At 38.6% G+C, this 26405-nt stretch overlaps 1 protein-coding gene across 4 annotated transcripts in view; it reads left to right on the top strand.

Annotated features, from left to right (window-relative positions):
* Nucleotides 1–26405, top strand: part of syt1a (synaptotagmin Ia) — a 157816-nt gene that overhangs the window by 65261 nt on the left and 66150 nt on the right. For 3 of the 4 annotated variants that reach the window (XM_043236652.1, XM_043236655.1, XM_043236654.1), the window contains exon 3: nt 8701–8783. The gene's annotated coding sequence lies outside the window, so the exon portion shown is untranslated. Of the gene's footprint in view, nt 1–8700; nt 8784–21605; nt 21793–26405 lie in introns of those variants that run through there. The other variant, XM_043236653.1, reaches the window with a different exon arrangement.

Here is a 26405-nt window from a genome sequence, read left to right on the forward strand (position 1 = left end):
CACACACACGCGCACACACACACACACACACACACACACCTTTTGAAATGAAAGGCCACAGTGAGCACAGTGTATGACTTGTGAATGGCATTCTTCTGAAGCCAGAAAACCTTGTCTCAGGGGAGTGGTAGCGGGGAAAGATGGGAAGGGTTGTTGTTGGCTGACAGTTCCTGAAGAGTAACTTTGAATGAATGAGAGGGAATTGATGGAAATCAGTGGCACCTTCAATCAAATGAGCTCCTTTCATCTTCCAATATTAGATAGATGCTTAATATTAAGCTTAAAATGTATTTTCATGTCACTGCATGATATTGTTCTTTAAATACAATATATTTACAGGAAGTTCTGTCATTAGATACTCATCCTCATTGTCGATACAAACCTGTAAGACCTTTATTCATCTTCAGAACACAAATGAAGATGTTTTAATTAGTTTTAACTTCCGTGACCTTCCCACAGACAGCAAGGATCCTAAAACAATCAATCTCAAGAGAAATAGTAAGCACATCATTAAAATAATCCATGTGACATCAGGTGACCAACTTGAATTTTACAAAGAGAGAAAACTTTTTGTGCTCCAAGAAAACAAAAATAATGACTCTTTAAAAAAGTATCTCCTCTACGTAACCTTGGATATTGCATTAAATTGCATACGTTGCTTACGTATGTGATACTAGTTCCACTTTATCACATGTACTTTAGTACATCTTTAGTTGGACTTCAGCATTAAGTACCTGTTTTTATAACGGTGCAAATACCAGTAATTTGATGAGGCTAACTTTAGTAAATTACATTGCGTTATTAATTTTTCAATAAGGTCGGGAGCAAAAGTAACTGTCATGCCTTTTCAGATTTTTCACTTCATTCCTTTAGTAAATCTTGACAACGCCAAAAGATGGTTTCTGCTGGTGCAAGTTGTTTGTAAATCTGTCCCTTGATGTGCTAAATGGGCATTGTTTTTAAATATGTGAATGTATTTGTAGTAAACTTAGCATAAAATAAATGTATTTCAAATACATTCTAGTATATTTGTTTCTAGTGTGTTTAGTTTACTGTATACAAAATGCAGGAGATATTTATTTAAATCAAGGGTGACCAAACTTCACCCTGGAGGGCTTTAGCCTCAACAAAAGTTCAGGTTTAACTAAACTCTGCAGGACACTTATGAGCCCTGATATAAATTAATACAACAATTATTAAAATGAACAATATAGTTAATTAAATATATGTAGAATAAAAAGCCAACTTATTTTGAAGCAATGCTAGAAAAAAAAAAGTCCAACTGATTTTGTTTCAAAACTATGCTAATTTGTATCAGGGCTCGCAAGGATTGTTGTTGGCTGACAGTGCCTGAAGAGTAACTTAAATCAGCGACTGAAAGCGGCTCAGTGGAAATCAGCAGGGTAGAGTGACACATCTCTCAAATGAGCTGCTTTTGTCTTCCAGTATCAGACTATCAAATAGCTGGAGATGAATGTTGGGGATAAAGCAAGAAAAAAGAAGATAAGTCGCCAAATCATTTATTGCCGTCTGTCATGCTGTGCTCTGCCCAAGTTATCCACAGCAATACATCCCTAACGGCGCAACTTTACATATTGCGACGTCACCGCGGAGGTCACCTCAGTATAATGAGTCGGCCGCAGTCGAGGCAGATGGCCGGTTCTGGTCTCCCTCCAGCTGAGGGAGGTCTTGTGCTTTGGACACGGGCTTTGGAGGTCTGGAGGGAGGGATGGCTCCCAATCATTTCGGAGGCTGTTAGCCAGCTATTCTGCAGTGATTGTGGTAGGACGTGCCAGAGCTAGTGTACCCTGCTCGCCTGACAATCACACCCTCATCATCACTCTGACAACCTGCTCTGCTTCACTCCAGGGTGAACGCTGCCCCTGCCATTTCTAAACATAATGATCTGTTTCTTTTTAGCAAATTTCGCCAGCTGTATTTCAGCATTTTATTATGGGATTTCGTCTAATGACTGCAAACTCTGAGGCAAATTATTCCCATTGGCTTTGAATACCATTATTAATGGAGAAATTGGTCACCGTTATTTGTTGGTTGGGCCATAAGAAATGGAGAAGGCTTTGGTCATGCACATTAATTAGGTGAAAAACAAATATTTGGATTTGTTTACTGTTGACAATAGTCTGCTCTAAGAGATCAGGTAGTCAAGGAGACAAGTTTTGTCAGGTATTGTCAGTGAAAGTTAAAATGGTACTCATTTAAAAAATCACAAAATGGCGATGATGATGAAATGGCGATAATAATAATAATAATAATAATAATAATAACAGAGATGTTTTGAATTATTGTTCCTTTGGTGTCAATATTGTTACAATCAAATCAATATTTTTTTTCAATCAAATCACCATTATATTGATGATAATTAATAATGATAATATTGTTCCACTCAAATCTAAAATTTTAATCATGTATTTATTTTAAATAATAATAATAATAATAATAATTATTATTATTATTGTTGTTGTTGTTGTCAATCAATATCCAATCGAACCAATAATTATTTTTAATCATGTATTTATTATGATAATAATAATAATAATAATAATAATATAATAATAATAATAATAATAATAATAATAATAATAATAAATATAGCTGCAAGCAGCGATTAGCGGGGTTCAGGCACATTAAGGCATTTAAAGTGGTCTTGTCCAACCTGGCTGTGACAGTAAAACACAAAATAGGCTTTTTAAAAGTTTACACATCTTTTTCAGGTTTTACCTTAATTATAATCTGGCATAATACATAATACATAAAACTGAAGTGTCTATATGAACAAAATAGCAAACGTTGACAAAATGTGATTTTAAGCATTGATTTTATCATGTCTAAGCTGTTTAGGGAGTTTAATAACCCCTTTAATGTTTTCCCACTTCCATCTAGTGATTAAAAATGGCAACTTCTCATACAACACTGTGTTTTTAACATTTATAACCATTTTATAGTGTTATTTTTGCCCAATCTCTCTTAAATCTTGCATGCTTGTTTAGAATGAAATAACTTGTAGGCTTTCTTTTAGTATTTATAGGTCTGTGGGTACCTTATATAAAGAACTTATAAATAACCGAATTATAGTTTTCATGTTGCAAATGTTTAGCATTTATTGATAATTACTGATTAATGAATGATTTGATTAACAACAATGGTTCTTGAGGTAAATTTACTCATTATGAGGAGATCTATCAAATAATATGCATATTGTGAAGATATTTGAAATGCAATGTGATTGCAGTGGACAATTTCTTTCAAAAAACTAATTTAGGGCCGTGAGTCGAACATGCCCACGAGTTTCATTGCTGCATGAGCTAGTGGACAATTTCTTTCAAAATTCTTACAGACCTTTAGGGCCGTGAGTCCGCATGTAAATAAATATTGTTCCTGTCAAATCAATCATTTAATATAATATTAATAATAATAATTAATTTTGTTTTTGTTAGATATTTAGTTGTTGTTTGAATAAATGTATGGGTCTGCTGTGTAAATTTAAATTGAGTCTTGTTGGTGTTTAGAGTATAAGGGATTTGTGGGTTTTAATGTGGCCTAAAATAGCCTATTATTTATTTCAGTGGATCTATATTAGCAGCAGAAACATATTTGTTTGCACTTTATCTAGTGGTTTCACTAGAATGGAAAGACAGCCATGGAAAATCGATAGACTGCAGTGTGAGAAGAGAACATTGCTACTGTCACTTTCCACCACTGATGGCGACATTAAAAATAAATTCTAGCACCAGATCTCCACTCGTTATAACACCGATGCAGTGAGACTCCTGCTAGGCACTTGTATGTGCTTTTTCAGACACATCTCAGTGAGCCATTTCACAGAGTGGTGGGGACAAAATTGGCCTTGGCTAAAAGTGGGGCCATTCCAAATGACATCTATGACTGTAACATTAGAACCAAATTCTATGTCTCATTTTGGGGTGTCTATCTTGGAAAATAGGATGTAGGATGTGTCTTTGTACTACATGGGCCTACATGCACACCAGTAGACATAACTGGGTCTCGAGTGTCCTCTTGGATGATCATCAAATGGATCCCTGTCACAATTGGCAGTGGCAAGTCACATGGGTCAGCAGGCTCTACAGCTCAAAACTCAAACTGCATTACAATCGCAATATCTCTGCTGTCATACACACTACTGCTCCTACACAGCTTTTAATCAAAGGCCACGGAGTTGTTGTCTTGTGCTTGTTGTTACATATCGGGACGTGAAAGCAATTAATAGACATGGATTGAATATAATCCCCTTTCCTCTGTTCTGAAACACATGGATATGAAATATGTCACAGTGCCATCTGCAGCGGTTGCGCTGAGTGGCCTCATGATAGCATGTAAACGCATTCAGGCTGCTTGTAGGCTAACAGCATTCAGCGCAGGCTTTGGTTCTATTGCAGTCATTGACCTTTTAAGGGATGCTGTGCACAGGCATGTAATGAGAAATGCTAAGCTGGGGTAAGCATAGATGACTGAACAAAAACAGGGAATGGAAATCACACTGTTACTTTCCAATGTGACTGAATGAAAAAAAGAAACCAAAATGCGATGCTGTGTTTTGCTAGGTGGTTACTTACTAGGTCTGAGGTCATTTTTTAAGATCACAAAAGCCACACTAGTAAAAGAACTTGACTTTAATATCGGTTTCTGAGTGATGCTTTTTTTTCATTACCAATTTTATGAAATCCATTTCAACACTGTGCCAAAAAACACAAGAAAAAAAACTGCAACTAACAGCAGTACTTGATTGACTCGCAGACAAGATTGATGAGACTATAGTATTTAGACAATTTGGTAGGTATTTCAATATGCAGCCCCGTCTATAATAGAAATGGTGTGTTAGACACCAACATTTTTAATTTTCGAATACACTTAAGGCGTGGTCGAAATGAATTCAGAAATAATTTCAGTAGCAATCCACACAAATGGGAATTTGTGAGCTTGAGGGCAAAGGTTGATTTGTCTGCACAGACTTTGCAGTGGGTTCTAGTTGGCCGTATTTCCAGCATTGGCCAGATAGCTGCTTGGTTTGAGGAATTGACTCCACCTTTAATTCAAGTAGGAACAATAGTAGTATAAGCTTTAGCCAATTACCGACTATAAACAGGTCATATTCTGTTAGTCAAAAATGTGGATAATAATGTTACATTTTGAATTAGCAAAATATGTTGGTCACTAGAAAAATAAAACCCCTTAAGTTGTCATTAACATTATTGTGACACTGAAAAATGTGAGACATGAAATTATCTGATGACGATGAGACAGCTGAATAAATTAAACTTTGAAGATCTAAGCAAACATTTAAAAATCTTTTTTGAAAAGACTTGAAAATACCAAGCCCGCTTGGCAGTATGCTGCCAAAGTTAACACTGGCATTTCATTCTCATTGTATCACGACCCCATTTTCAAGAAAGGCAAAGAACGTAAACGAGGACATGCACGGCAGCTTCCCAAACAGAAACAATGATGTAGAGCAGAACTGTAGGAATGAAAGAGAATGAGGGATGAAGAGCGAAGCCAGTCATGAAAGGAAACCATAAGAGACAGGGATGTTGAATGACAAGTCATTCTTTCACAGCCACAAACATAAAAAACACCTGAAACTAATTAACTGGTGAGGTAGACGGCAGACAAACGGCCATCGGGGACCATCATTGCGCCGCTCGTGTCGTTTGTTTCGAGAGCTTGTCGGTAGGAACTGTCAGATTGCTGGCGCTTCATTGATTGGTGGGCAGGGATGCTGGGCATTCTCATGCTTACAGCCTCTGCATTATACAGGATGATTTACACGCCGAAGCAGCTGCTCGTTCTGGCAGCGGTTCAGACCTCACATAAGTAGTTTCAAAGCAACTCTAATGGACTCAAAGCTGGAACACGACCACAGCCGGGCAACAGGGACAAGTGATACCGAAGGCACACCGCAAAGTGTGGGTCAACATCAGTGACATCCAGAAACGCTTCTTCCACTGATTATATTTTGACACCGATGTTGATTTATCAAAGGCAGTTTATATCTAGTTTTTTATATATATTATCGTGAGAGCTTTTACATAAAGGAGGGGTTACCAATAAATTGTTCCCTCCATTTTTGGCTAATTTACAAGTGTCTGCTTAAACGGTTTATGGGCTTTCGTGATAAAAAGACTCTTATACATGACCTTGTCGGGTGATTGAGCAGAGATTATGTAAGGCCACTCATTGTCAGTCTTTTCCTTGCAAACAGGCTGTTTTTCTATCCGAATGATATTTTAACTGCGCACTTATTTATTGAAAACATTTATTCTAAGAAACATTCAAAAACCTGAGATAAGTGCTTTGTTTTTTCCTAATACTTTTATTAGGAAAGATGCATTAAGTTTAATAAAAACTGTCATGAAGTACATTTGTAATGTTACAAATGGGTTTTTTATTTCAAATAAATGCTCTTCTGAACATACTATAAATAATAGATTTGCACAAAAATATTAAGCAATACGATTTCTGAAAAAAAGTGCAATATTTCATATAATATGGTAAACAGTGCTGTCAGTTTGTTCAAGTAAACGGTAACAGCAGGTGCTTCATTCTTCATGAATTCCTCCATTTATGTTAATACAAAGGAAATAATTCAGTAGATCTTGACATTCTTGTCCCAGTGCCAACAAAGATGGTATTTGTTCGCCTGATAAAAGGTTGGGCTTTTGTTTTCTTTTTTCCATATGTGATTGTCTATCCATGCATTGCTTTTCCACACCTGCCAATCTGAAGTAATAGCTTTTAATCTGTGCATCAAAGCCTGGATAAAGAGCCTCTGAGGAGAGAGAGGATATGGATGAGAAGCTCGGTTTGTTCCCCCTCCCTCCATGGCTTTCTCCTTCTCGGAGCTGATGCTGCTGTGCGCACGCTCTGTTATCAATAACTCAGGCTTCACCGCTGACAAAGACAAATCACTTTTTCATTTTCACATTAAAAACACCAAAACCATCTAGTCTGTGTGAGCTTGTCCATATGATTACTTTAAATAGTCACCTCAGCAATCTGCTCTGCTTGGCAGCCACATGCTGCCCATTGAATAGCGCAATTCGTCCTAGTATTCAAATAGCTTTAGCCAAATGTGTGCGCTCTGAAAAGAGTTTTCTGTTTGCTTTCGGGAGAATTCTGTGTGTCGTCTTTAAAGGAATAGTTCATCCAAAAATGAAAACATCACTGTTGTTAAAATATTCATGTTGTTCCGTGTTTTATTTGTATTTTTTCTGTCCGTAGAGCACAAAAGGACGATTTTGAAGAATTGTTACATTGCTTTTTTTCAGAGCATAGTGATTCCTGCTATGAACACTATAAAATCACCATAATAGTGTTCTATATATAAAATGTATGTCAAGTCTTAGAAGGTCACATGAAAGCTCAATTCATTATTTATTTACTACTAAAGTCATTATTCACTGATAATCTTTCCCTCCGGGGAGATGTTAAGCAAACATCCGCTGCAACCAAATCAATGAGTCAGTGACTTCGACATAAGTTGTATGGAGGTGCAGGTTCACATTGGAGAACTGCAATGGAGAAGAAGATTGTGTCCGAATATGCTCACTTAATTTGTTAATTTGTAAATACTGATAATGCTTTCTTATTAAAATCAAGTTTTGTTTTATTATGGAATCCAAGTAATAATTATCAAACTGAATTTGGGTTATGTTGATGAAGAAATTATACATCATAGATTGTATGGATGTTACACACAATATACAGAGCTTTTTCCTCACCATTGTAATGCGCTACTTTTGTAGGTTTCATGAAAGGTTTCGGATTGTATTTTCCTTTTAAGCCCTGAAGAAGATGTCACAAGTTCATCAAAATGATCCATCCCCAACCACTAGATGATGAAAATTTTTTTATTTTATTTACGAAAGTCTACTCAGTTAGCATGTAGTAGTCTTGTCACCTGGCATGAATACAGCTCACTGGTTCGCAAAAATGGACTTAACTGCTTCTGTTCAAAAACAGCAGTGGTGCTTGTCTGCTTCTGCAGTAAAACGTGGAATACCGGCTTTTTTGAAAAACGTGTTTAGGGTTCAGAACGCGGCAAATGAACTCTCCATAAACAGTTTTTGAAATGGGCAGCATTTTTAGCCCCTGCCCGTGACGGGGAGTACCTGTGGCGTGAAGATGTCTGACTGCTCTTTATCCCAGTTCCATAGCACATTACGCTATTTAAGTAACCCACAAATGAACACGTAGGACGTCAGCTGTGAAACCAACCTGTCAATACCAAACTCGTCTTTCCCACTGAGAGAGTGAGATTACCCAGCTGATTGGAAAATCAACCGGAGGAAATGACACTGGCTTTATGGGTTATTTCTTAATGCTTGCATTTAAGTCTATTGATTGAGAACATCTTATGGTTTCCTTTCAGCTGTTTCTCCACATTATGTTAACCAGGTCAAGCAGGACTCAAGCCATAATGTGTCTGACATATAATTTTTTTTTTCTTTTTACAATGCATTCTCAAATAAAAAAAAAAACTAGGGGAAAAAATATATCTAATTTGATACTAAAACGTCAGCTTTCCTGGGTGTGTAACTAAGATGGTGACTAAATGAACTGACTTCCGCCTCCTCCTTTTTTTTTTGAAATCCAGGATTTTCATCATGCATAGATTCAAAATGATATAATAGTTTTTGTTAACCTCTGCTCTTTCATTTTCAGATCTGAAGAACGCTGCTCCCTGTGACTTCAGTAAGAGAGAGAGTCTGAGGCCAGCTTCAGCAGCAAGCTACCTTGAGTTAAAGGTTAGTCTTTGTCCGGTGGCTTCAAAGACCAGACGTGAACACACACACATACACACACAGACACGCGTGCATCCGTTTGGTTTCATTAGAAATGCCAGGGGGCTGGAGAGGTTCCCTGTCCATTCACAGCCAAACACCTGCATGGCTTTCATCCCCTATCTGTCCACTCAGCCTTTATCACCTGCCACCCAGCCAACCACAGCACACACACACACACACACACACACACACACGGCATCTAAACAAACCATACACACCAGACATGCCTCACGGACTGCTAATTCACAAAACCGCATGACACACACAACTCAAAATACAACACACATCTTGTGAGCAAGTGCTCACTTTAACACATCTGGCTGAAAAGACCATCTTAGACCAAGTCTAAAATTTCATCTTAACCTAAACCAACTATTCTTAAGATGCTAAGTTAAAACACATCACATGCAATTTTCTTTCGTCATTCTAATAATGTGTTATATATTAAATATCATGTTGTAAAAAAAATAAGGCTATACTATATTTAATTACTTATTTACTCATTTACTATTTTGCCTGATTTGATCTGAACACTTTTTTTTGTTTTTTTCATAAAAAGTTTTTTTTTTTCTCTGTTATTTGATAAATTTTATTGTAAAGTAAGCTTGATAATCAGCTTAAAACATTATATTCTTTATTGGGAACGCTACCAGCATCTGACTTTATTTTTTCTTCCTTTTCTTATTAACTAACTAACACAATAAAACGCAATAAAAACATGATAGCATAATAGATTTTAGCATTAGAAGGTTCTTGTGAAGTATCATGAAAGTCAGGGACACATAACCATGCTTTTGACAAGCAGAGCTCGACTGACCAAGCTAGTCTTGATGGTTTAACTAGTCGACCCGTGTCCCCAGACATATTCTGTTGACTAGTCTTTTCAGCAGTACACACATCAAGCTCCCAACCTGGTTCAAATACCTCATTTTGAGTCACTGAAGAAATCAATACATGCTCCAAATAATATGAAAACTGTGCTCTACCTCTGTCAATCTGTCGTTCTCATTCGATATGTCAAATGCAAAGGCTGCAACCCAATTTCTAAGCAGCCTATTTGCGCTCATGTGGGAGGTGCCGGAGTGAAAAGGTTTGTGTCACTTAGCTATCTGTTTCCCCTTCATGGGTTAAAGAGTTTGACTAATGCAGTATTGATTTCGCTCTCTGGATGGAGACGACACAAACACACCTTATTGAAATATGGATAGTCAAGCCGTCGAGAAAATATTAAAGTCCTCAAGGGGAAGGGGAAGTCAACATTAAGCTGGATTTTACCCTTCAGCAGCGGAAAAGGGTAAAAAAAAAAAAAGCTTTTTGTATTGATAAAGGATAAAAAAGGGGTTTTTAACATTTGTGTGGTTCTCTTTTCTTTTCTGTTCATTTCAGTACACAGCGTGTCGTCCTTCAAAGTTTCAAATTGAGTAGGTAGAAAAGCCTACACAGTCCGCAAGGACACTGTGTGGTCAAACATTTATGTAGATGTTCAAAAAAGAAGGTCAAAAGTACTGCAAACACACACCCACACACTTAATGTTATTGATTTTAATAGTGCAAATAATTAGTTAGAACTGTCATACTTGTGTAAACCAGTGGAGTAAAGGCTCTGGTAGTGATTAGTCATACAGTACATCTTGTACAGCTGCCCTGGTTAAGGAAGCTGAGTAGCCATTTGGGAAGGCATTGTGTTTGATTCAGTCCTTGTTAAAATGCCATTTTGTTTTGAGCGCAAGGGGCTCTGCACCTCCAGGCGAGTGCGAAAGCACTCGGAGCCGGGTCTCAGAGCAGGATTGGCGCGAACAGTCCAATTTTTCATCATTATTGGTCATGACATATCCAAAGTGGCAGAGCGTGGGCTTGAAGGAGAACAGTGGATGCTTTAGCCAGGCAGGGAACTCTCACGCTGCCACATTTGTCCCTGCAGTGTCTTCTGCACAGCCGTGACGACAACACAATTGTCTGCCGGCTATTACAGCCGATAAGCTTAAAAACAAGAGCTCATGGATGTTCTTACATGTATCTCTTACTTTCCTTTCAGATACTAGACCTAAACAAGTGTTGGTAGCTGTATAGCGTTAAACTATAGCTGCCATAGCTTTATAATGGCAGTGAATGGCAGGTGAGATTTTGAAGCCTAATAAAGTGCATCCATTCGTCATAAAAAAGTGCTCCACAATGGCCTTCTAAATCAGTGCATTTACGTAAGAAAAATAGATATATTTAAAACTTTATAAACTGTAATCTATAGCTTGCTCTAGATGTTGATGTGTTGTCAATGCTGCCGAAGCATTAATTGAAACCATGAAAAGTGTTCACTTGAGTCAGTGTTTTTGGCACTGCCATCACTCAGCTCTGCTGTATCTGCTAAGTGAACGCATCTCATTGCTCGTCTGTGGTTATAGTAAAACTGGGGCAGGCAGAAAACCTCCCAGACTTTTAGCACATAATGTTAGCACAATTCATCTGTCATCCCCCGACCCCAAAAACCATCTGCCTTAGAGGCAACAACAGCCTCACAAACACCTTCCTGCCTCTGTACATGTGAATCTCACGCACTATAAAAAACAGCTGTCGCTTGCACTATAGGCAATCACTTCATTTAAATGTTGGGTGCTTTGTGTACTATCTGAAAATTACATTTAAAATTGTTAAGATGAAGGATTGTTGTGCTGAGTATGCAGTAGGTAATGGTTACGTCAACAAATATCAACATAAAGCATTTGCAACCCATTAATTCGATTTTTCTGCAGAAAAGGATAAGCCTGTTCATGCCAAGATAACTATTTGGTGTGAAAACTCCAGTGCAATAAACATTTCAGTTTGAATAAACATCTGGAAATGCATCGGTTCACAAATTTGCATGCCGTCAATGCAATGAATGCAGTTTTTTTTTCTCAACTATTTTCCATTGCGCTGAAAAGAAAAGGAAGGAAGGAAGAATCCTGAACCAGCTCTTTTGGTGTTATATTATTTTAAGCGCCAACTACTGTCGGAAAGTAAATGAGCATTTTCATTTTGCCTGTGCTATTTTAATCCGTTGGTTTAAACTGACTAAAAACTTGTCAATTAGTTTTTTTGCCAAAGACTAGTGTATATTATAGTAAATGGGGTCAATTTTGATTTCGTGTGGACTTCTGTGTTATTGATTCTTTTAGAAATGACCTACTTACATGTTTAAGCACGTTTTCCCATTATGAAGGTTTCCGCACACGACTGCTGTGTTTTACAAGGAATCTATCGATGTCCCATTGCTGTGGGACAGGGCAATTCGTTTAGGCGTTGTGATGTATTACCAAAGCCCAACTGTGTTGTTGGGTCATTAGTTTACTTAATACTGGATCCTGGGGAGTGCTAAAATACTCTGTTCTCTCACACATGCATCACCTGCTGCGTGCATGTGTGCGTGCTACTGTACACTATTTTGCCATTTTGTTTTTGTTTTTTTACAAAAGCCTCTGATAAAGCTGAAAGCCAATATATACTTTGAAGACTTAAGTTTAAGAGTGGACTGAAACCTGGTAACTTTAATCATCTTAGACTGACATGCAATTAAAGACATGTCATGCATTTTATTAATACCGTCAGGCAAAAAGAAAAGAGGTGATTCCATTTCAACACCTAGTTCACTGCTTTGGAAAGTTCACGTAAAGATGAATGAATATTGCTAGTACTAAAAGCCTGAACTTTCAAAATTAGCTTTTACAATAATAGGGCTACAATGATAAATCAATGAAAAATTGATTCGTGGATCGGTTCTAAAGTCTCAAAAATTCATTGCTGTTCTCTCTGGAATCGGTTCTCAGCTTAGATTTGACCTCCAGATGGTGCAATGTAATTTAATTTAGACTGCTTTCATGACACATGAATAATATAAACACAGCCCATTGTGAACACCCTTTTAATTAGTTTCAACACCCTTGTAATTTACTTTTCGACCTTTTGTGAATGATTACTTTAGGTTCAAGTGTGTTGACTCGAGAAAGAATCGCGACGTATTTGTAAAATCTCTGAATCGTTTTTCGATTTATGTTCCCAGCTCTACTAAATATTTGCACTTGTTATTTCAAATGTTTACTGCTTTCTACTCCATTAAACTGTCGTAATGTCTATTTGACAGAATAACATATATAGACTACTTTAATGGTATTTCTGATTCTTTGTACATTCAAGGGTCTTGGTCATTGAATGGTTCTGTTGGAAAACAGATACTGTTTTTTATTTTCCAAGGAAGAAAGTCATAAATGATATATGATAGTTAGCTGCATAAATTGTACTCTTTGTGGGAATAAATCAGTAATGATTACTGATTCAAGTAAACTTATGACATATTTAAAGTTATATTATAGTTACATACTACCAATGGAAATTCCAATTCACTCGTCCTTCTCTTGACACGCTCTTTGTGTTTTATCACAGTGCAACACTGAATGTTTGTTTGCTTTGAAGCAACTATATGCGATTTTCATTGTCCCTAAAGGCCTTCAATCCTCCAACACTCAAACAGACGTCACTCTAAAGGAATGTTTTCAGATCAGTCGACTTCAAGGCTACAGTTGATGTAACTCCAGAATTCAGGGAGCTGATTCTACTGCACAGCTTCATTTTTTTGACCAGATTTAACTAGATGGTGCAGCAGTTTTATGCATGATAATTTAATTATCAGACTCTTGACAAACACATTTAATGAGTGCTCTCTAAAGCCGACCTGATCCTCTGCCCAATCCACAGCGCTGATCCTGCTGTACAGACCCACACACAAATATAGCCTCACCTGTCCAGACTGAGTATTTTTTTTTATGCCGGTTTGTGCTTGATAATTGGATGTGACTTGACACCTTTATTAATTTCCAGATATTTTTAATTATTCAAAAATGCATCAAAATGCAATTCAGAGCTACAATGACTTGTTTAACCCTCTTCTAGAATTTTTTTGAATGTTTTCTTTTTTGTTTTTATCTTTTTGGGGAGGACAATAATATTACAGTTCAACCAACATGCAGAGGAAAAAAAAATTGAAAGGAAAGGAAATTACCCCTTCAGACCCTCATAAAAACATTTTACAAAACCTTTTGAGACCAACATGAATAAAATACACGTTTTGTTTATTGTGATGGTTTATTTGTCATTGAGCTATATAATTTGAGTTTAAAATGTGTAGAGCATATAAGAGGGGGGGGCACTGTGTATGAATGCATAAACAAGAGCCTTTGTTTGCAGTACAGTTGTGAAGTTCCCCTCGGTCTAAGGTCATCGGGGTCAAATAGGGGCTATGAAGAAGTCTTAATTGCTCACCCTGAGTGGAATGGTCAATGAGGCGGCTCTTAAATCACAGCAGCTCACTCCAACTCTCTGATGCCTCCATTAAATTGCTCCCAGTGGGACCGTCTCCTTCAGTCTTCCTTGCTAACGCTGAGAGCACAGGTGTTTACCAGATGCTGACGGGCAAGGGAATCGTACTACTTCTTCATCTTTGAAGAACCATGCTTTCATCTACAGGTATTAGCTTTGTGTTTTAGAATAAATCTGAAAAGAAACGCTAAAATTTATATTGGCCTTGAAACCAGGATGGGCAACTGCACAGTGCCTCCAACCCCAACCTACGCAGACTAGATGTGTATTAATTAACTAAGAGAGCCAAAGATTATAAGTGCGGAGTGTGATTGCAATGGACATCCTGGACGTCTCCTCTCTCACACTTCATTACCATCCCAACATCTGCAGCGTGTCCTCCTCTCCTGTCAGAAACAATGGCCTCCACAGGTGTCAGGAGGAGAAGAGAGGGGGGTGCGCGCACATGTTTGTGTGTTTGCATCTAGTTCACCATTGACGACTCTGAAATGAACACCTGCGTTCACCGAAGAAAACATGGAGGGTGCCCAGGCATCCGCAGAAATACAGAAAGAGACCGTGAGGAGATGATGAAAATAAAGCTGTTTCGCTTGAGTCTGGCAGGTTGATGCTCCTGGCAAACGGGAAGCATAATTAAACTATCAGAAGTAATTACGAGGGGTTTCTCTGCCTAAAATGCATTTAAAATCTCCTGCATGTATCTGCTCCAGATCCGCATGCAAACACACTCTATCAATTCAGCTCATTTTAAACTGATTATACTTGCGTTAGATTTGCTGGTTTTGAAATTATGTCTGCAAAATCGCACAACGGAAGGGATGTGAATATCAATTTTATTCTAAGAATTAAACCTACACTTGCGACAAAATGCAGAAGCACATCTTTCAAAGGCTTCCATTTATTATCAATGACCTAATGGGTGTATTGTTCAACTAGGAGTGCGTATACCGTATAGAAGTTGAGAACAGGCAAGCACTCATGTTAATGATGCTCGGTGGGTGCATCCAGTTCTCACAGCTTAAAGTGCCCTTGACCTTTTGTTGGGCTGAGAGTCCTTGCTCAGGAGACACGCTTTGATCAAGGCTTCCCTCCATTTGCACTCTGTTTCTCTCTTCATTCTTTTTGGTTTTTCCCCAGTTGGAGGCATACTTTTAGGCTTGTTTTATTTTTCAAGGAGAGACTCATTTTGTGGTTGTACACAAAACCTTTGCAAGCAAAAATGTTCTAGCCAGATGCATATGATGGCAATTTTCTTCTGCTTCTTCTTCTTCTTCTCATTATTACTCTTCTTATTATTATTCATTTATAATGTTATTATTCAAATATATAGTAACATATTTTATTATTAATGAACAGTATTCATTTAAATGCATTTTACTAAATAACTTGTCTTTTAGGGTATGTAAAGCATATCAAAGTGTCATTGTGTATGGAGTGTGTTATCATTTTCATATTTACAGGAATTGTATGTGATTTAGTCTTGGATTATGAAAAATACTTTTTGCCAGCAAAAACCTTTGTTGAAAATGAGATTTGTCGGAATGGAACATTTGACTTTCGTGTTTGCAGTGAGCATGCAGACTCAATAATGTCTTGTTTGAAATAGGCAGCGTTTGTGTTCCCTAGCACATTCTTTATTTCTTTCTTACTTTCTTTTTCTCACTTTCTAATATAAGAGTCAGTGAGCTGGCACTCAATTGCGGTTAGCAGGTGTAAGTGAGCTCTGTGTTCCTGGTTTACCTCATTAATGTGGCAGCTGAGAGCTCCATTCTTAATTTATTTTTCTGTGCTAAAGCAGACCCTCCTCTGCCACCAGCACATCTGAGATTATTGTATTAAGCACTCTTCTCTAGACCATTTTTTCAAATCTGTCCGCCTTGCTGAATCCTGGCAACCGACTTGGGAAATTAGCTGATGCCCTAGTAGCTCTACGTGCTTCAACAAACTACCTTTACAAAAAGTATAGTTAGTATAGCAATATGGCCAGAAATCTGTCTGCAGCTATTTTTTGGCTGAATTGCCATATACATTACAAGTTATTTTAAATCACTTAATATAAAGCAGGTTTCATGTTTTTCCGGACAAATTGGATTATGCATTTGCCCAGCAATAGCTTGCTCTGTGTCTTCTGCTTTTTTTCATATGTGCCCATATGTAAATATTGTATATTTATATACTGTAAATGGTATTGTCTCATACCATATCTCTTATAAAGAATGTGTCAATATATTAACTAACTCAATATATCGGCCAGTCCTAATCATATGGTAATAAATATGGCTAATATTGATTCTGATATCCAGGTGTATTGAGGATTCATACAGAACATAATACAATACAGTACTTAATATGCCTCAGGCATTTCTGATAAACAGAAGAACATAGTTGATTAAAACAATGAATAATATTACATGCTTTAATATGAATTATATTTAACCTGCTAAAATGTACCAAATGTGCATGGCAAATAGTAATAAAAAAATTTCCCTTCTAACCCATAGCAGTCAAAAGTTTTTCTAAATAATTGTTTTAAACTTACAGCTCATGTTTCAGACTTATTTTGTTCCTTTTAATGAATGAATCTGAGTAAACAGGGTTTGCTTATGTATGTAGAAGTGGTCGGCTGATGTTTTTTTTGAAGGCCGATGCCAATATCTATAATTAATATTTAAGAAATTTGAAACTGAAATATAAATGTGTAAATGAAAAAAACTTAAACATTTAAAAATATGAAATACAATTATAATTAAAAAGGAAGTAAATACTGTAACCAACAGGGCAGTTTGTTGATCGTGCATTTCCAGTGAAACTGAACTCTGCTCCTGTCTGCATTCAGTTCACGCGGGCCACAGGTCACACACTTCACAAGATCTCAACTAGATTCAACTAAGTCTGCGAGTTTTGTGAAATTAAATGTTCAGGGCTCATTCAGGTGTATTTACTGAATGCCGACAGCAAAGAAAGTGTTCTAATGTTTGCTTATCTATTAACATTACTAATAATCTTAATCATTATAATAGAATTATCTGTATTAGACAGAATAGAACAAAAGTCCCGCCTCAAACATATTGGCAAACAAAATAATGTATCGGCCGATGCTGATATTTGAAAAATGCCAAATATTGGTCAATATATTGGTCGACCAATAGTGTATAGCTTGTTGTGCTCTTATTCCAGATCATAGTCTGAATGAATGTGGTACCTGCCTTAAAAAAAATTGATCAATGTTGAACTTTGTTATTATTAATAAAAATGTGTTAATGAGAGATTGTTAATGGTTGTTAATGTGTTAATATAATGAATTAATCCATAATGGTCATGCATTGATAGAACTACGAAAAGGAATAAACACAAATTAGATACAGTGAAATGATTGTCAAGGAAAAAGTGATTAAAACATTTATTCCAAAAAAACTGCTCCGATAAAGATTTGATCCTATCTCTGAAAATCTCTGGATTTTTAAGTCGTCTTGCAGACAGTCATTGTAAAGTGATAGTTCACCAAAAATAAAGATTGTGTCATTGCTTAGCCTCATGTCGTTCTACGCCCATAAGACCTTCTTTCATCTTCATAACACAAATCCAGAGTGCTTTCTAAAAACAAAAATGGTTCATGTTTAAGCACGGGTGTAGATTGTGGAAATGGCACACAGTGGTAATTAGTGTCGATTAGTTCATTGGAATGATTATTAGTTGAAATGGTTATTAGTTAATGCTGATGATATTGAGGTAATTGAATGTTGCAAACAATTTGAAAGAGCTTTACTTATTTCTTTTATTTATTTATCGATGGAGGATAGTTTGTCTTTCTCAAATATCCATTGTTAAGCTATTATTTAATTACATTTATTCAGTCCAAATCGTGACTACCGATATATAGGACCTTCACGGCAGATTAAATCTTTGCTTTGCAAATTAAACAGCTTACTGAAAGATCCGGTCCAGTTTAAAAGCTTCATTGTGCTTGCAAAACATTATAGCAATGACTGGTATTTATTGTGTACACAGGCATCGCCATGGTAACAGATGTGCCCATGGGAATTGAGCTATTATGCCTTGAAAGAGAAGAGTGGCTCAATCAATTAGTCACCCAAGAACCATCTGACCTGAGATCACAGTTGGGAGTGCTGTTTTCAAGGTGGATGTCGTCTTATTGTTTTAAGTCTGGTTCAAAGGTCATTCAACAGTATGTTAATTTTGAGCCAGCGTCCCCAAGAGGGCAGTATTATGCTCTGTGTAAACTGCATAGTGATCAGCCACCACTGATTACGCCACGGGATCCATCCTGATTCTTAGCAGCCGCTGATATGTGAGATTTGATAATGTTGCTCTATTGTTTTACTCCTTGAGTAATCCATCATCTTCAGTGGCAGATCTCTGTGGATGCCGCGAGAGAAGCGCGTTCACGCAGCACGGGGAGCACACATGCACGTCGTATGTTGTGAGCTGGAGAGATACGGCAGATAAACTCAATGCGGCGTGAGATAATAACGGCTTTAGCAAAACACCGGTAAAATAATGTGGAAAAAATCCCACACTCCCCCCTACCTTGGATCAATACGCTTACATTTATGTACCGAGCATACGCACAGGTCGCTGCCATTCTCACCTCTCCTCTAGCGTCAGTTGGCTGACTCTCAATTTTCTCTGTCAAGGAGCTGAATACAAACCATCTACCTGCAGTGCACTGTGAGATCCAATACACATCTGTTTAAATAAAAAAAGACAGCAAGAGACACGTCCCCCTCTAAAGGTTTGCCGTTTGGAGCAGACGGCTTAACAAGGGTAATCATTAAGCTTTGAGTCTGTTTGCGCTGGGTTTGATTTCCTGCATGGCTGCCTGTGTAAGCACACACACTTCCTGTTCCATCAATACCACCCCAAACACTACATCATACACATTTAGGGAGATGTTTGGAGATAGCTTTCCAAAAACAATGCTGCATTAGCATCTTATTGTGTGATGATGAAATGGGATCTCACTTTAACTGATTCCAGATCCTTTATCTACTAAAAAAAGTCGTTCTATACTACTTAGTCTTGGATTGTCATTGTTTTTTTTGTTGTTTTTTTTAAAGATCAAGTGTGTAATTCCAGTTGCACTAAGGTTATATTTAAGCAGAATTGTACAAATATATTTCCCTAAACACTGCAGACGGTCTGGTAAATAGTTGAATCTATGTTAAATCTTTTCAAACAGGACAGTGTTGATTGTGCCACAAACAACCAATGGATGGTTTGTGAATGTTTTGCTTAGCAATATAGTGCAGATACTTGGTTTACATTGTATTTATATGGTCTATGGTTTTATATTTGTAATCAGAATTTAAAAAAAAACATAATTCTTCATGGAAATGACTTATGCCATTAGATACTGTTAACCAACTTCATTTGAAACTCATGAAACTCTAGATGGTGAAAGTTGATGGGTCCTTAACACAAACCCTAAACTATTTCATAAACAGCCAATTAGCTTGCTGCTTTACATGGCTGGTTAACATTCACTAGAGCCTTTTTGTAGCACTCTTTCAGAGTTCCTCTGAAACCCTCCACCTTCCCCAGCTCCACCTGCATGCAGTAGATCTGCTACATGGTTAGTATATATGCTATGTGTGCAGCAGCAGTATGTCTTGTTCCTGTACTTCCTGTACTTGCTTGGCAGTGAACATAATCTACAACAGCAGCATAGAACCAAAAACAGCAGCAGCCATTCAGCAGCGTGATTCATTCACCAAATTCATCAACACCGTTGTATTTCTTATTGAATGTCCTATTTCACTCATATATGTTGAATTTTAGTTGTAAAATGATTGACAGTTCTCGTTGACTGCAATATAGAGGAAAAAAAGGTTCAAGAATAATATTTAAGGTGTTGAGAATGTACACAAAAAGCAAAACCTGACCTGTATCTGTGTGCTTTCAGAAACTGAGTGGATGTCATTAATGGCCAACAGCTTATTCTATTGCTGAGAGGCTTTGCTAATGTAAACTGTCAGATAGAACATATTGCTGCCTGAAGCGCACGCGTACAACGGAAAAATGAACCGTCACAGCATGAGAGCGGTATTAGACAGAGTGTGAAAAAGAAAAGGGAAGAGAATGAGGTCAAGAGGGAGAGAGAAACAGAGGGAGAGAGACTAATATAGCACAAAGGGAACGATCCTGGTATTCCATGCATCAGACCTGAGTGCTCTGAAGTGTGTAGCGGAAGTGCATTCAACCTGCAGTAACTCCACCCCCCTTTACCTTTTGGCCGTTTTGCAGACTCAGGCACTGATGAGTGTTTCTCACCGAAGGGCATGACCTTGACAGTTCAGATCATTCTCATTCCATACCCTCCATTTGGTCACAAAAATCACAAAGCCTAAACTCAACTCAAATATACAAATCAGCTGATTTAGAAAATGCTGTGTTCAAAAACTCATCGTTAATGTTGTTCCAAATTGGTTTGCCGACAAGCTGAGCTCAAGCTGTGTTTATTGCAGTGGCTTTTTGTAGTCCCTTTAGGCCACCACTCCGCCCCCCACTCCCCTCCCAGGCCGAGCATCTGGACCAGGGGAGGGGCCGGGCAGCTGCTTCGGGCTCACTGTGCATTTGCATACAGTTTCTTTGGGAATGCCCTTGACTGACTCCTCAAGGGGACGTGGGCTGCATCTACACTACAAGAGATAGAGAGAGGGGGAAAGAGCAGCCTTAGGAGGCATTTAGAGAGGATGTGTGCTTCTGTTCTGATTGTTTTGTTGCTTTTAAACTGACATTTTATGTAAGCACAGAAAATTCTCTTATCAATAAAAAGTAGTGAGATGTGATGTTCATCTAGCATATCTTAATATATACTAACAATTAGATTATTAGACAATTAGACTATTTGTAGTCCCGATGCTATAAGTTGTCCGCTGTGAACTGGTGTGTCAACCCCTGAAATAGCAGCAGCAGCAGCGTGCATGTGTAGATATAGATTTTATTAATATAATGGGTATGGTCTCCAGGAGCTGGATTTTTGCGTTTTACATGTGGCTGTCTCCGATCGTAGCAAAACTGACCTGTGATGCATTTTAGGTCGCATCCAACTGGTTGAGAACCTTTCAGTATGCGCAGTTAATAACAAGCTGGTATTCCTTTACAAATATAGCCTTAGTCATGTAAAAAAAAAAAAAAGAGAAGAAGAGAGAGAGATGCTCGTCCCTGTTCGTGAAAGACAAAAGCAGAGGAAGGGAATGTTTGTTGAGTAAAGAAAGCGAATGTATGTACAAGAGAGTGCTTGTGTCACAGCGAATGAGTGAGTGCCTGGAGAGAGAGAGAGAGAGAGAGAGAGAGTGCGCATGTGTGACGAGAGAGAATGACAGTGTGTGTGAAAGAAAGAGATAGGAAAAGGGAGGGTGTCGGGGGTAGGTGGGCGGGAAGACGAGTAGGAAGGCTGTGTGAGAGAGAGAAATTCAGTGCTGCGTGTCAGAGCCGTGTAAGAGAGAGAGAGAGAGAGAGAGAACTCGTGTGCACAGGGCATCCATATTTCTACAGGACAAACGGAGGTGTTTTCACTCAATTCTATTTCAGCCTCAACCTCCTGTTCTTCCTGCCTTCCAGCTTTGAGCAAAAAAGCCCAGGAGTGACTGCTAACCGCCAGGTAGGGACACTTTACTGTACTGAGAACATTGTTTCCCTCTCTGTGTGTGTGCGTGCGTGCGTGCGCGTGTTTGCATTAGTTAACTCGAACCTCTCTGCTGAACTGTTTTAGAAGATTCTACTTCAGATGAGTCTCTGCTTAGGGATTTGAAATGGCTTAGATAGGAGTATCTGACTCCACTCATACGATGAGAGTACTACACTATGTACCCTATGTGCATGCATATGTGTTGTGATTACATGCTCAGCCATGTGAAAGGCTTTTGCATTTCATTACCGAGTGAAAACAGTCCATAATAGCACTCACTAGAGCGTGAGACACTGTTTTCAGTGCCTCGTGACGGCTGATTCCAGGAGGAATAACTTCACTAGCTTGCTACCGTCTTCTGCCGCTCTTTCACTAATTCTGACACCGGCGGTGAGGAGGTCATCTCCAAGCATCTCTCGCCCTGCCTGGACATTTTCTTTGAAAACTGTCAGTTTGATGGCAGGGGAGAGGGTCTATTGTTTACACAGCGCATTTAAAAGGATGGCCATAAGTGTAGGCAGGCAGAGAAACGAGGGCTGAAGTGGTGAAATTGTTATTTTTGTGCTTTGTGATTATACCTTACACACCCCTTCCCCCACATGCCCACGCGTAGCTCTCATCTCATACCCCTTTTTACCCAGTGGAGTTTGCAGCCCCTGACGTATGGAGTGATCAAACCTCAAGGCACTATCACCTTCCGTAAAACCGCTTTTCCCCGCCTTTCACACTCTCAGTGATGTCAAACCACACCTAATTGACGGATCTCTTCCGGTTTCACCATTTTTCAGCCCCTTCCTCCATTAGCTCATGATCTAAAGAAGGAACAAAGGGGCGGCTGGATTGCGGTTAACACGCACAGTTGTTCCCTCATTTCAAAACATGAAAGAGAGTAAGAGTGGCTTATTGCGGAGCTTCAAACAACTTCTCTCCATTTGGTTCCATTCTCCTGTCTGGCATAATCCTCAAAAGCCACTGCATGCCATCCGTCTCTTTTTTTAAAATTGCTCTTTTCTTAATCAAAGCACTTTGATTCCTTCTTTTTCTTAGAAAGGCAGTTTTTACATCATTTTATTTCATTAGTCCTTGATTTTGAATATTAATTTGTACTTTTAAGGCATCAAAGAGGGTCATTTCTGAGTGCAACTGACCACCTTGGTCTAGTTAGAGTTTAAACTGCCAACCCACTTGTTTGGTTTAGTACCATGGAGACTATTGTCCATTGTCAATGAATGCAGAAATAAACAATCTGTGTGTGTGTGCGCGTGTGCGTGCGTGTGTGTGTGCGCGTGTGTGTGTGCGTGCGCGCGTGTGTATATCCAGCTGTGGCGCCAGATCTCACACAGCATCAATACTTAATGAGTGATGCTGGCAAGAGCTCTATTGATATGTCTGTTTTTGTTTTCCTAACGGCTGTGTAATTTATATGAGCTTTATATTTGACAGAAGGTAGAACAAAACATGACCATAACAGGGCTGTAAAACCAGCATAGACATGGACGGGGACAGAGGTCGACTTGTAGGAGTCAGAGAGGAGTCGTAAATATGCCGTTACATCCTTGATTGAACAAATCAATGTCATGCAGAGAGAAAACCCACATGCTTTTGTGAGAAAGAAAGACCATGTGAGAGGTTTCTTGTTTGTGCGCATATGCATTGCAGTGACAAGTGTGAGCCTGTATGAGTGTTTCCCCCTATTTTGGACTGTATTTGAGCTTCACTTGCCGTTAGCGAACTCACAAACTGCGCCTTGTGATTGGTTGTCTCTCTCACACTCCGCAGGACGAAATGACAGAGTGGAATTAAGGTCACATGATCAGCGTTGCGGGATTCGGCACTCACAATCTCCTCTTTTTAATCTCCCTTATAGACTCTCTCTCTTTCTGTATCTCTCTCTTGCTGCGGATTTGGATTATCTGACGGATTTATCCTGCTGTCAAAAATTAGCTGTATGATTGTCTGCTTAGTGTATACGCTTACCAAGCAGCTGGTTCAAGCCATAAATCCTGATAAAAATAAATAAATAGAGGAAAAAAAAATGCATATCTGCAGATGGCCATATTGGAGCACAGCACTGTGTGTAGTCTCATCCATGTGTATACTGTACAGCTATGGAAGCTAAGAATTGTAGGAACCACAGAATCATAGTTGCAGGAATTACTTTTCAACCCAAAATCAAATGGGATTTTACGCAGGGGTTGCTCTTGCATTCAAAGAACCAAACCAATGGGATGCTGCTGATACGAATTGTGTATAAATCAAAAAAGCTCCTGTAACTAAAAACTGAAATTTCACTATTTTAAAGGTTACACTGTTTTGACTTGTTTTAGCGGTGCTTATGGTATAAGATGGTAGATGCAGGCGTCAGTCTGACACTTACATAAACAATTTTAAAACTGCAACAGACGAAATGCAAGAAACGCCCTCTTAGGTGCTGAGAAGACTGTTGACAGCTCTGAGCAAACGAGCCTCATAGCCGCCCACAGAGTGAGCGCTTTTCCACACTCTTCAACACGACACAGCTTTCAGCACCTCTTGTTTTGGACAGCGCCACCTGCCTCAACGCTTTCAGCACCGGACAGCGACACACTTCTAGGCTTTACGTGAGTGGGCTGCTTTCAGAACCACTGTTCAGAGGACAGCGACAATTTCAGCATCAGTGATCCAGTTCCTTTACATACCTATCACTTTTTCCATAGCAGAAACACCAGAAATTAACTCTTGGGAGGAAAAAACATCACATCCAAAATGTTTTATGTGCTTGCAAACATTTTCAGATGTTTCAGTTATATTGTACTGTTTTCACTCTTATTAATTTGCTGTTGTTACGCCCTTCAAGCATTACATAACTCAATGACGACTGATGTTGACTCATGCTGCCATCCTATAGACTCTAAGCAGGATGAAAATCACTGAGGCGTCTATGTAGTGCATATGTGTTTAGCATGTTAGCTCTATCATGTTGGTCACGCATATGTATGGGACATGCTAAATAGTGAAATGCTCTCGTGTAAGTAAAAATTTCCACACACTGAGCTAAAGTTATTACTTTTAAGCCAGCGTGGTGTATTTCACGGTCGGAATCGATGTAATTAATCCGGCCTTGGTCATACTGAATGTGATGTATTACTCACCAAGCTTCTGACAATTCACCCTATTGATTTTAATACCTAATTTTTTTTTGGTACATTGTGAATACGTGCTAGACATGAAAGCAGAGCAATAATGTAGACCAGTGATTCAGATTTATGGTGCACTTAAAAGTTCCCACCGATTCTGAAAGGACGACTGGAGTAATTTAATGCATGTTGAGCTTCAATCATTTAATGATTTAATGTTGTGGAGCTTGACTCGTGTCTCCCAGAATTGTTCGATTTGATCTGTACAATAAGAAAAATAAACGCACATGACATGAGCTGAATATCTCCTGAAAAGCTGGACTAAAAGCGACGGTGCTGAAGGAAACCAGTAAATATAACATGTGAAGATGCACATCCACAGTCCCCCCCACACGTGCAGTCGCACGCAAAAACAGAACGTCTCCTCTCAGTCTGCGAGTCAACCCACCCTGCTGATGTCTCATGACGATAATCACAGGTCAAAAGCTGTTTGCTTGTAGACGGATAGCAGGACAGTAATCCGGTCGCTCTCTAAAGCCAACCCTTGTAAGCCTGTCACCTAATTGAGACAGCATGGTGTTGCGGACTGTGGTCATTTGCATGTGTATATTACCATAATTGAATAGGCATGAGTTAAGTGCATTTTCGGCAGGCTGTTCATAACATGGCCCTCATACCGCCAGATAAATTCATTTCTGTTTTTTTCCCTCCTCCATACCACCATGAAGAGACACTTCCAGTCCCCCTCGACTGTCTTTTCCTTTTTCTTCTTCTTCCTGTGTCCTTCTCTCTGTCGGTGAGCAGACTATAGTTGAGGTTGGTTTCCTCTTCCCCTGAGGGCGTCTGATGCCGTATATGCTGCCCACAATCTACCAGATCATTCTGACCACTCTTACTCGAGGAGCTCTGCAGGTCTCGACCAGCTCAGTCGACTGTGAAGATTCAAAGGCAAAAAAGACAATGGATTATATCTGAAACAATCGGCTTACTGATTTTTCAGCAGCTGCACTTGAGAACATTTCTCAAAAGGTCCAGGTGCATGTTCACTAGGTTTGTTGCACAGGTGGAGCAACCAATGCGTCTAACAGATGAGACCAAAAGAAAAGAACAGCAAAATGTTGGATGGACATTCTTTATATCTATTTTTTTTTTTTCTTTCGCTCCAGCTGTTGTTTTTTGCAATGAAGCGTATAAACAGGGCACTGACGGATTCTGTGAGCATAAATAGAACTACTTGCTTTTTTTTTTTACTTCCTGTTCACTGCCAATGAACTGACCTCTGTTTCTGTTTAAACCGCCAGTAGCATGTAATCTTTGTGTCTTCAACCAGTTAGATAAGATTTCCTGCTGTCCTCTTGCAAGTTACCTAAAATGTTACATTACATTTTTGGAGTGGGGCTCGGACATGCAATTACACATCTGATTATACACTGATTATACAAGGAAATTTTCCATAAGGAATCTTTAACA

This window comes from Puntigrus tetrazona, chromosome 4 (genome assembly GCF_018831695.1).
Source record: "Puntigrus tetrazona isolate hp1 chromosome 4, ASM1883169v1, whole genome shotgun sequence".
NCBI classification, from domain to species: Eukaryota; Metazoa; Chordata; class Actinopteri; order Cypriniformes; family Cyprinidae; genus Puntigrus; species Puntigrus tetrazona.